The 12,105-nt window shown below is 37.3% G+C and overlaps 1 protein-coding gene across 7 annotated transcripts in view; it reads left to right on the plus strand.

Annotated features, from left to right (window-relative positions):
• The window catches only part of TCF12 (transcription factor 12), a 164,453-nt gene that overhangs the window by 4,382 nt on the left and 147,966 nt on the right, over window positions 1-12,105 (plus strand). The gene's annotated exons all lie outside the window — the stretch shown is intronic.

The raw sequence follows: 12,105 nt of genomic DNA on the forward strand, positions 1-12,105 counted from the left end.
GCACGGATTCTTAGAAAGCACTTCTTTAATTTTATTTGAATACAGAATGATGCTACCTCTTATGGGGACTTTCTGTGATTTTGATGGCAGTTGCAGAGATGCAGCTTGATTCAGAATCTGTCCAATTAAATTTGGTTGTTTTATTTTTCTAACGCCTTTACTAACACAGAATCGCAGAATGGGTTGGGTTGGAAGGGACCTTAGAGCTCATCTAGTTCTAACCACCTGCCAGGGGTGCAGACGCCTTCCAGTAGAGCAGGTTGCTCCAAGTCCCGTCCAGCCTGGCCTTGAACATTGTCAGGGATGGGGCAGCCACAGCTTCTCCGGGCAACCTGTGCCAGCGCCTCACCACACTCACAGTAAAGAATTTTCTCTTAATTAATGTATAATCTTAATCTTCCCTCTATCCGTTGAAAGTTATAACTGCTTGTCCCAAGCAAAGTGTTTTCCTTAGTTGGAAAAAGCATGTGTTTATTGTTTGTTATTACACAGTCCTCTTTTTCTCATCTGAACTTGAAACAAGCAAATCTGAAAACACCTTACCTGCCCTCTCTTTAACTGATCAGTGATTTGAGATGCAGCGTAATGGTCCCCGTTAAGAAGGTGAAGATCAATTGCTTGTTTGCATGGACTGCTTGTTTCTGGAAAGTCTGATTTTGAAGGCTGGAATGCTTGTGATGCGTTTTCCTTACTGTCTCCCAGTTTAAAAGGATAAATTAGTTGCTGTTCAGGAATGGTTAAGTTTGTTTGTTTTTTGGGTGTGGCTTTGTGAAGTGTTGGAGATACCAGGGTGTATGTTACTAATTTCGATCTGGTATATATCTGCTGTATTCTGTTGATTATGCTGTAAAAATATGGCTAATTGGATTGCATAAACAAAATGGCTAATATGACTGATATCTTTTGTAAGAAAATTCTGTCATGGGTTAACATGTGAACGTTGTGTTTTTATTAAAAGACAGCTAGAGTCTGCTGTCGGGCAGGCGCGCTGTCTACAGGTCAATCAGTTATGAATGAAAGGTACAGATGAAATAAGTGAACCAATCTGATACATCATAGTATCTTTTGACAGTCAGTAGTGTAAGCTGCTGATAAAGTCAGATAACCTGGTCAGACTATTGGTGAAAATAAACAGATTGGAGAAGTAACCTGAGATGTCAGTCAGGGAGTTAAGCCTCAGAATTATACCTTGTCATACCTGTTGTAATTACCTCTTGTTTGAAACAGAACTTCCCATTCTTTTTGCCTCCAAAACTTGTGAAGATAAGGCCATTTCTGTCTTGGAAATCATAGGAGGAGGTAAAGGCCAGTGATACACTCTATCAGGCATTTTTGCAGATTTGATTTAAAGTTTTCTGTGTTCATGCTATGGTTAATAGCAGTGTTTATGATTTATGGTGGAATTCTGTTTTGTTTTGCTTTTGTCAAAACCTCAAAATGTATGGCAGTGCAAACCTGAATGGTGACTGATTTCGCCAATACCCTTTATTTGTTACAGCAACTCCATTCAAATTCAGTCACAATATTCAGACACCTGCCATAGGCAATAACAGTTTAGTTTTCCCGTGGTTCTCAGTGCGATCTCAATTTAAATTTGAAACTTTTTAATCTCAGGTGTGGTACTCTAAAATAAAACCTTTTTTAAATTTTTCTGTTGCAAGTAACTTCTCAGATGTTAGAGAAGAAAACAGCTGAGAATTTTCATTAGAGCCTACTATCTTCAATTGTTGTGCACACATTTGTTTGTGCGCAGCTTTGTGCACAACATTGTGTACCCAGACATTCTTCATACTAGACCTTCATGCAAAAAACCTTATGAATGTATCTGTCTAGATACCCATTTGTATCACTTGGGTCCCTTTTAATGCAAATTTAGGAGACTGCCCTTTCCACCTTTCTTTACTAATGCACTGAGTTTGTAAGGAAGGATTGGAATTGCCTCTAATGAGTGGCTTCATGCAAAGATCATTTAAGTTGATAGCCTGCCATTAACATGAGTGTCCTTAAACTGGGGCCATGTGTCTTGAAACTGGACACAATGGCATTCTTTAGCAGGTCTATTAAGTTACCAGTGTTTCCAAAATTAGCACAACCTGACTTGGTTACTGTTTGTCAAGCCTGTAAACTCTTACTTCCTTTTAACTTTTGCATCAGCAGTTCCTTGTACAACAAGCAAACAAACAAAAAAAAACCCAACAAAAAAATCTTTGCAGAGTTACCTGGATGGGCAATGTTTTAAATGCTGCATTCGTTAACCCACTGCAAGGGTTGAAGAGAAAAGGCACTCTTAACTCTGACAGCCAAATCACAGCCTTGGAGAAAACTGCAGAAAGATGAGACTTATGTATGCAAATCAGTTCCCCTTGCCTTTCAAAAGACAGTATGTTTTCTTTCTTTCTCCCTGTGATTCTGAAGAAGAATCAATTCTGTGATACTATTCTACATGTGTTTCTGGTGCAGTCTTCTGTTGAGGTGTAGGAAATTCCTAATGCCTGCTCTTAATCCCTGAATCACACAGAATCCCAAGGGTTGGAAGGGACCTAAAAAGATCATCTAGTCCAACCCCCCTGCAAGAGCAGGGTAACCTACAGTACATCACACAGGAACTTGTCCAGGCGGGCCTTGAATATCTCCAGTGTAGGAGACTCCACAACCCCCCTGGGCAGCCTGTTCCAGTGCTCTGTCACTCTGAATGAAGGAGTTGATGAGAGGTCTCATGTAGTCGCTCGTACAGTCTGGTCCTACAGTATGTTAGGTCATGACAGACTCTTCTAAATAAAAAAATGTGGAAGGCCTGTGTTTCAGGATTTTGGTATGCATTTCTGGTTTTGTCATCCAAAATATGTTACTATCGTGTGTGTTTTAGTTTGCTGTTCAAAAGAAGATGAGCTTTTTGTGTGATAAATGCCAGAAATCTAGGGTGGCCTGTTGTAATAAACATTAGGTCATGCAGCTACCTGGTGCTTTTATTATTTTTATATTTAATTTTGTTCTTTAGCTCCATTACAAGTGAACCAGCAGACCTGGTAACCTGGTATTTCATCTTGGTCTGAGGGTTGGTAGATTCTGTCTTCTTCTGCAGATCATGGGAAGAGTTGTAGAAGCTTTGTGCTTGAAAGCAGTAAGGGCTGTAGCTTCTTTCCTCTTCAGTTGTTTGTAGGGGAGACCCACGGGTTACCCTTCAAGTGGGCCAAATGCAAGTGAAGTGAAGATTTCAGTCTGGTTCCTTCACCTATGGCATTTAGAAAACTAAAAAGGTGATACAGTGCAAGTAAATATGTGACTGCAAATCATCTGTTGGCAGCCTCTGTCTTACTATTGCTGTCCCTTTTTCTTCTCTTTTTCCCTTGTCTCTGAAAGGTAAATTATTAGACACTTGCTCCATGAACAGTCTTGAAAAGTACAGCACATAAAAGGGCTTGAGTAACTGCTTCCATATTTCTGTTTTAGAAAGGTGGGGGATAAAATGTTGGACAAACGGAGGGAACTGATAACCCAACTTTAAAGCAGACAGTTGCTCTCAATGCATTTATGCTCACAATGTGGATATTGAGGGTTTTATGCTTGGAAAAAAAAAGTTAAAAAGGCATTGTTCCTGGAACAGGTAGGTGTTCTGAATCCAGCTTGATGAGCAGATAAGTAGGTGTTTGTCCATCATTTGTTGCTGTTGGCTATGCTTTTGAAATGGCTGTTACCACTTAGGTGGTGATATGAACTTCATGCCAACTGGTCAGAAATTCCTTGCTGTATTCCAGGTAACTAATTTTGGGATTTTTAGTAGTGTTTGGTGTGTCTTCAGTTCAGAGATACACTTGCCACCATTAATAAAGCAAACTAACTTAAGCTGTATTGGCATACAGAACCTTCTTTTGAAAAGGTAATCCTGTGTTTCCAGCAGTTAATTTTCCCTGGATGAGAGCTGCGATGTATTTACAAGCACAGGGTCTAACCTCCAATCCCCATATAAAACATTACTGTCTCGCAACCAAGGAAGATCTTTGCAATGTTGTTTCTGTGTGGCTTCAGAAGGTCTGGCTGAGGTCGTGGTAGTGCCATGTCCTTTCCTGATGTGGAACTACCTGGGATGGAGCACCTCCCACCATCGCCCTTCACCCCAGCCAGTAGCTATTCGATCTGTCAAATTTTTCTGATGTACTGTGAGTGCTGAGGAATGTCCACATGCTTTGGAGAGGGGTCTTAATGGCATGTGGGAAGGAAGGAATATGATTTGAAATTGCCTGTTGCTGTATTTTGGGGTTTACCTGTAGAGAAGTGTTGATATGAATGTCAACACAAGGACTAAAGGTTGGAGTAAAATGGAGGAGGAATCCTGGAGAGAGACTGAGGAGAAATTACATGTTATCTGAGGAATTAATTTTCTGTAAAGACAGGTATAAATGAGGTTCTTAGGTATTTGTGTGTCTTTTAATGGCAGCTGGGGTTGTACTCAGTCCCTTAATTACCATAGAACTTCTGTTAAGTCTGTAGCTTGTGCTAAGGTTTGGGGTTATTTGATTTTATTTGTTTGCGATCTCTTTTTTGGTCTTTGGCAAGGGAATTTCATGTTAAAACGTGTCATTCATATGTACGTGCCAGAGTTCCCCTTCCCCCTATTTCTTTACAGCTGTCACATATAGAGGACTTGACCCCTTAGTCATTTTGCTGTCAAGTGGGTATAACAGCTGTTTTGTCCCAGATAATTTGCTTTATCTATAGTTCAGTCTATAGATACTGTTATATGAATTTCTGTTGATCTACTGTATACTGTACTATAAACTTAGTAAGCTGTATTTTCTTTAAGTTGCTAAAGGTATGGTGTCATTTTCATGGTTGAAAATCGTGTATTTATTTATGATCAGGGAATATTGAAGGCAGTAATGTAAAACCATATCAATAAAAGTGGAGTTTGTGGAGGCTAATTTTAAAATGGAAAGATGTGCACGAACTCAAGTAGTTTACTAGATTTCCTTGCGCTGACTTCTCTTGACTGCAGAGGTGCATGCAGTTCCTTTTTTGGATACTCTAATGTTTAGTGATTATGTTTTTGGGGAATAGCACTGAGCATTTTTAGAAGCTTTGTAGTATTTCTGAAATTACTTACACAACCAGAGTTGTGATTTATGTGATGTAATAAGTATGTTTTCTATCTTAAATTCCCTTAAATATAGTTTATCGTATTTGAAAAACCAGATTCAATAAATGACTTCATTGACTAAAGCATGTTCTCTAAAAAGCTTTTTTCAGAGGCATTGTCTAATTTAATGTGTTAGTACTTCTTCAGAAGTATATAGCAACACTTAAATTAGTTTTGTATGCTCTCCTGTGAGGAAGTCACTAGGTTTAAGTAGTAAATAAAGAAATATGAAAAGGCACTGTTTTCTTCTGTATGTGAATAATTTGTTGAAGATTGTTACTGAGTACTCATAATTAGTTTTAAATTGTATATACATCTTAATCACTTGTTTGGTTACTCAGCACTGTAAGAAAAAGGGGAAAGTAGTACTTCAGTACAACATTACAATTCTAAGGACAGGAAATGTATTTTAAATATCTACATTTTTTTTATTACTTTTTGATTTTTTTCTTCTGTCTTTGGTAGTGATGGCCACGCTTCAATTTGTTACTTTTTTTTATTAATATGGAAGTCTAGAAGGTCCTCAGTTCTATTGTATACTCAACCTGATGATTTCGAAGTAATTGTGGGCTTTTTAGTTACTGCAATCCATTATTTCCTAGTGGTTGTAGGGGCAAAGGGTTTTTTTTGGTGTTTTTTTTTCTTATTATGACTCTAAGATGAGCTAATGATAATGTTTTTTAATGTCTTGAATGGATGCCTTGTTTTTTCATTTGTGAAACAAAGCTGTGTTTGTAAACACAACATTCTAAAACATAAAGGACATACTTTTTTGGTGAAGATGTTAACTGAATACCAAGAATGATCAGAAAGAGTAGCTTTTGTTATATTTAATAATACCTCACTGTCTTCAGAGGATAATCAGGCTAAAATGTACCCAATCATTCTTTAGGACTTTGTTGGATTCTTCTTGTGTGCTAGGGTTGAATTTTTTTTTTTTTTCTAAAGAAGGAGCTGATATTGCTTAAAATTAAATAAACTTTATGTTCTTGCCGATATAATGTGGAAAAATCTTTCTTGATCACATCAGAATAATTGTTGCTGGTGTTTTAAAGTGGTACATGGAATGGGGGGTGGAAGAAGAAGAAACTTAAGAGTTTACAGCCCTGTTTAGTAGGGTAATGCTCTCTACAAATGCCAACAAAACTTTAGCATAACATTAAGTAAGGTTTGTCATGGATGGGGAAAATTGTGCGCTTCCACATTTGCACCATGGAAAACTTAAAGCCCAGCTCATGCTATAGAACTGCACTTAAAAAAGAAGGTAAAAAGTGTACATTTCTGGTCTTAGTTTCTCTTTATTGTTAAGTGGAAAATAGGTAGATTTTTTTTTTCTTACATTCAGCTGACAACTTTGAATTAATTGTTTTCCCTGCAGTAAATTTAGTTTATTGCAGTTGACCTGCTTTCTTCCTGATTTCTTGCGCCTGATCTTCTACAGGGATTGCTTATGTTGTGTTGTTTTAGGTTTTTCTGTGGGCATGGAAGGTATTTGTTATGCTTTTCAAGTCTGCTTTTTGGTATTGCAGACTTTATTTTTTCTGCCACAGAAGCGGTGGTATCTCCATGGCTTTATCAGGTTGTTAGTTACGTGGAGTTACAGTAATAAGTTGAACCTCTTGCTTTTGCTGTTTTGCTTTCCTTTGCATGAACAAAACTGCAGGAAATGTTTGGTTTGTGCCTCGTCTCTGAAAGAGCTCTGTGCTGCTGTCTTCTGTGGTAATACAGAGAAACTTAAGTTAGGCTGGGTTAGAGTTTTATTTGTGAAAATTACATTTTGTGAAATGATTTGTGAAAATTACATTTTAGACAGCATATTTTTTTTCTCTTTTAAAATATAAATAGGCAGAACGAATTGTTAGAAAAGCATAACTAGGAAACAAAATCCAAATTTGGTCATTCCTAATTGTATAGGTTTTGCAGGGAAAATACCAAGAACTATCAGACCATGATTGTGTATGTTCTGTGTGTTAAATGAGTTGAGCTTAAACCAGAGTTTACCTGTAATTCATTGTAAGCAAGAACTTGGCCTGGTGTCTGTATTTATTCTGCTAAGAGTATGACAAAAATATATTGCTAATTTTAATATCATTATCTTTGGGGAGTGAATTGATTTATAGTCCTTCTGTCTTCTTCCATGTTCAGGTCTTACAGACAAAATCTTTAGTGCACTTGTGTGGTTCCAAATTGTACCTGAAATAAAACGAGAATGCACATTGCTGTTTTTTGTATGTACTATCTGCGCTTTTTTAACATCTATCTGAAAGTCCAAAATAAACTGGTTTTGGTTTTTGGTGTGTGGTTTGGTTTTGGGTGGTGGCTTTTTTTTTTTTTTTTTACTTGAATTAGGTGATAAGAAGGGAACCAGACAGAAGAAGATGTAGTAAAACATAAACTTGAGTGTGATTTATGCCTATTAGCCTATAATGTGTTGAGAAAAATGTAGAGTTTAATTTGAAATAACATTGCTTTGTGAACTTGGTTTCTCTAGTTCTGCTTGAAGCCTGAAAGATGCAGATAAATCCATGATGAAGTCATTTGATTTTGAATGCTTCAGGGATGTCTTGTAATCGCGTATCTCTTGAATTTTCCCGTGTTGCACTAGTGTTAGTTGGATACCGTGGAGGTAAATGCACTTCAGAAAATCCTAACGTAGTTTTAGTCTTCTGTAGAAGAACGGGATTCACTGTTTATCTTCGTATTTTTTGTTTATTTGAATGCAGGATATTATTGTCTTGGTGTTATCCCGGGAGCTCTTGTGGCTACTCTGTGAAATGATTAAACCGGGCAGCTTTGCTTGTAGGACAAACGTTTGTTATGTTGTGGTGTTTGGATTTCAATGCGACACCTATCCCGTTCCAGTTTCTTTATGCAGCAACTCCATGAGTCATAATCTTTGCAAAAGAACACAGCTTAAAATAATCACTGATTGTTTCTTTGCGATTCTACTCCCTGTCCACTGCAAATAAACAAGAGCAGAAATGACAATATCATTTAATCCTTTAATGTTTGCTTTTGACGTGCAAAACATTCTGTTGTAATAGAGGAGTAATCCATAAGGAGGGTAGCTGCTCTTTCATCTTCCTGAATGCTAAATGAAGCCAAGGCTTTTATGAAGAGATGGTGGTTTAATGAAGATGACCGAGTTTTTGAGTAATGAAAACCTTTTGTTTATTTCTAAAAATGATGCATGGTGCTTCCTGCTGCAGAGTTCAAACATATTCTAGAAGAAATGCACATCTCTGCCACTTTACGTGTGTAAATGCATGTAATGTCTGACGTGTTCTCTGCTCTGTGTAATGCTTTTATTTAGTAACATTGCAAATATCTCTGATATCGTATTCACTTGCCAGAGGACAGTAATAAGCGCACAAAAAAATAGAGCATGAACTTTGTCAATATTGCTTATGACAGGAACATTTAAATTGGGTATTTTTCTTGCAAGTACTTGTGAGATGCTGAATTAAAAAAGCTCCTCAACAACAACAACAACAACAACAAAAAAAACCCAACAAAAAAAAAATCAAAACCCCAACCAATAAAACCCCCCCACATTTCCAACCAAACAAAATGCCCCCAACACCTTATGCAAAAAACCTCCCAAAAGCCTAAACCCCAGTGAAGCCCCAAACCAACCAAAATCCCCACCTTTTTTCTTTCTGTTGTTAATTTCATTAGTTTATTAGGATTACTTTTTTTTTTTTTTAATTAGTAATCTGTACTATTACTTCTTGCAAGGCAAGGTAGTTAATTCCTTCAGAAGAAAGCAGGGAGGCTTTAAAGGATGGGAGACCATATCCTTTCCAGAACATACTCTCCCAACAGTCTTTCACGCCTTCATGAATTAGTGAAAGGGCCTTTTATTTTTCCCCTCTTTGTAAGTCAATCCCTTTAAAGTGGCAAATAGTCAACTTCTGTGGAAGTTAATTTAATCTCTTCTTCCACTGAGGTTTTAAAGGTTGTGATTCTTTACAAAAAGTTCCTGTGAATGCTGTGTGCTGCAACCAGAAGTAATCTTAAAGGTTGCTAAACTATTTTAAGGTTGCCAGGAACGTAAAGAATGCAATCATGTTGTTAACGTTTCTCATTGTGTTACAGGAAGGATATATCTGACCATCTGGGGTGAGTGAATTTAGGTGAGCAACAGCAGGCTGGATTTTGTCTGTTTTTTGAAAGCTGCCATGTAATATGAGTGGACATGTAACTTTATTTTCCTTTGTACCCTTTTTAATAGTTTGAATTACTGGCTGGATCCTGTGTCAAAGTACACAAACTCTTACAAGTGTAAGAGTGATATATATGGCATGAATACTTAAAACTCTGCATGTTAGGTGAATGAATTTCAAGACATGTAAGGCCATGCATTCGTGAATACGGTTCTGGGTGGAAGGTGAAGCATTAAAAGAGACATGAGAGTTGGCTTTTTTTTGAGTGATGCGGTAAACCCAGAGTTTATATTTATGCATGTCTGTTACACTCATTAAACCCACTTTAATTTCAAGATACTTGCTGAGTACTGAATAATGGTTTCAATCATCTGCTTATTTACTATGTACAAACACTTCCTCTTTCCTTTTCCCTCCATCCTGTTAGGGGAAACTGAGATCAGAAAAGAGGTAAATGCCTGCATATGGGAGATGACGCATAATGCAATTTATATTCTAGGCTAACGATTATATTCCTTTTGGCCTTTGACTAGTCCGTAATTGTTCTGTAAAGTGAATGACATTTTTTTTTCCTCCTAGGTGGATGTTTGTTGGTAGGTAACCTAAGTGCTTTGTGAACTATTATTAAAAAAAAAAATCCCTGGTTTGTAGCTTTACATTTCTGCAAGTGAAAACTGGTCTGTGTATGACAATGCGACTTGTGCTGCAGTGAGGAATCAGTTGGAGTTTGGCCATCTCTCATGTATGTGTCATAGGTTGTCTCCGAATTGGATACTGGAGAACATGCTGTTGCCATAGCAATGAAAGTCCTTTTGAAGGCAGGATTCTTGGCAGAGCTGTTGCATCTCCTGAAGTGCTTGGTGCATTGATCTGAAAGTACCTTGGCCAGTATTAGCACATAGCTGTAGTGAAAAGAGCGGGAAGTATACATATCTTTAAAATACATTATTTTCCTTTTTTTTCAGAGCTAACTATTGGTTGAAAACCCTATTCATAAAACTACGTGTTTTTAAAATTTATCCTGTGAACAGTTCTTATATTTAACACTCTTTGCTTGAATGAATGCATAGATTGAGTGTTCACTGCAGAAGTATCACTGGGTGACTTTCATAGTTCCCTTCAATACTTGTCCCTTTAGGTACTTGGAAAATATTTCAGAATGTTTCCTCCATTATTTTGGTTACCACAAAATAGCTGTAAAAATATGCTGCTTTATTCATGATGCTTTTCAACTTGTTTTCCTTTTTTCTAGGTATAATGGTTGCCTTGCTCCTGTGTTATTTATATTACAGAACCCTAAATGTGATACTAATGGAGGAGAATCACTACACTTAGGATTCCTTTTTAAGCAGACATGGCTAGATCTTTGTGTATAAATACTTCCCTCTCAAAGCGTTCTTTTGATATCAAATTAAGAAAAGGCTATGAATTTCTTGTGTTCCATCAGATAATTTTTTTCTTAGTAAGTGAAGTTTTCTTCCCCAAGATGAAGTGTAGGAGGAGTTCAGAGACAATTTGTGTAGCTCAGATGCTCTAGACAGCAGTAACATCTATTTCTACATGTGCTGAGAGGATGGAGTTGATTAATTTTTTTTTTCCTTATTTAAAAATATCAAACAACTTTAAAACTGAGGAATAAAAAGCAAAAAGCAAAAACTTTTATAAGTGTGATGAACACTGCAGCATCTTCTTTCATGTGCACTGGGATTTCCATGCTTAAGTGTTCCTTTGTTACTGAAAGAGCCTCTAAAAAAGAAATTTGAAGTTACCCACCAAGCTTGCTCTCCTCTTTAGCTTTCACTTTACCACTTTCTCTGAAATAGTAGATATAGATGAGAATTAAACAAACACTTCATTCTTTTTTATTCTTATGAAAATAAGGAAGAATGAAATCATACTTTATTTGTACTTGTGAAGACCTTTGTGCCTGCTGTGGCAGATGTGAGTAAGTGCCATACTAGTGATCTAAAGCTTGGGTTTTGTTTTTCAGTCCCTGCCCCCTTTTGCCCCTTTCTCAGAGTAGGGATGAAGCTTAGCTTCAGGTTGGCTTGGCCCTGGGAAGCATTACTGAGCTGCGGCTCTAAGCAGTTTAGACAGGACTTGTTACTTGCAGTTTCTACATGTGTTGGTCTAACCTGGGTAGACAAGTCGGGGTGTAAGTGACCTTGGCATGGTGACCGGATCCTGCACCAAGGAGAGGTCAGCATTGATCGCAGTGAGAGTGTGAAGCAAGGGAATTAGACTTTGCAAGGTGTCTGCTTGTTTTTGTTTCCCCTATTTAAGCAAATTTAATGCCGCATCAGCGGACATGTGTACTGATGCTCTCCAGCTATCCTTGGGAACAAACAACATTAATAACCCAAGTTTCCTATAACTGTTTTGCCAGTTGTCTCAAGTCACGTTTAGGGGGAAATGTGAAGAAGCTGTGAAGGTCTTGCAGGACTCCTACAAAAGTTCTGTTAATATGTTCGTTTAGCCTCTGAGTCAGTTAATTATGAGTAGGCAACGTTTTGGGCATTGTGGCAATAGGCTCAATGAAATAACATTAAGATAAACTCATTGTGTTCTGAATACATAAGTATTTATTAATACTGGCCTGATTGAGTCAGGGTTAGAAGAGATAGCATTTAAAATTAGTTTAGTATGAGAAGTATTCATCTTTTGCAATTTTAATTCTGGAAGAATTTTGTACTTGGATGTTTGGCTCTAAAATTAAATGAGCTGCTCATTTAGTTAATGTGACAAGCTTCCATCTTGAGATACTAAATACTTTTCAGTATCTTCTAGTTTTTTTTTTTTATCTGT

Source organism: Lathamus discolor, chromosome 8, assembly GCF_037157495.1.
Source record: "Lathamus discolor isolate bLatDis1 chromosome 8, bLatDis1.hap1, whole genome shotgun sequence".
NCBI lineage: Eukaryota > Metazoa > Chordata > Aves > Psittaciformes > Psittacidae > Lathamus > Lathamus discolor.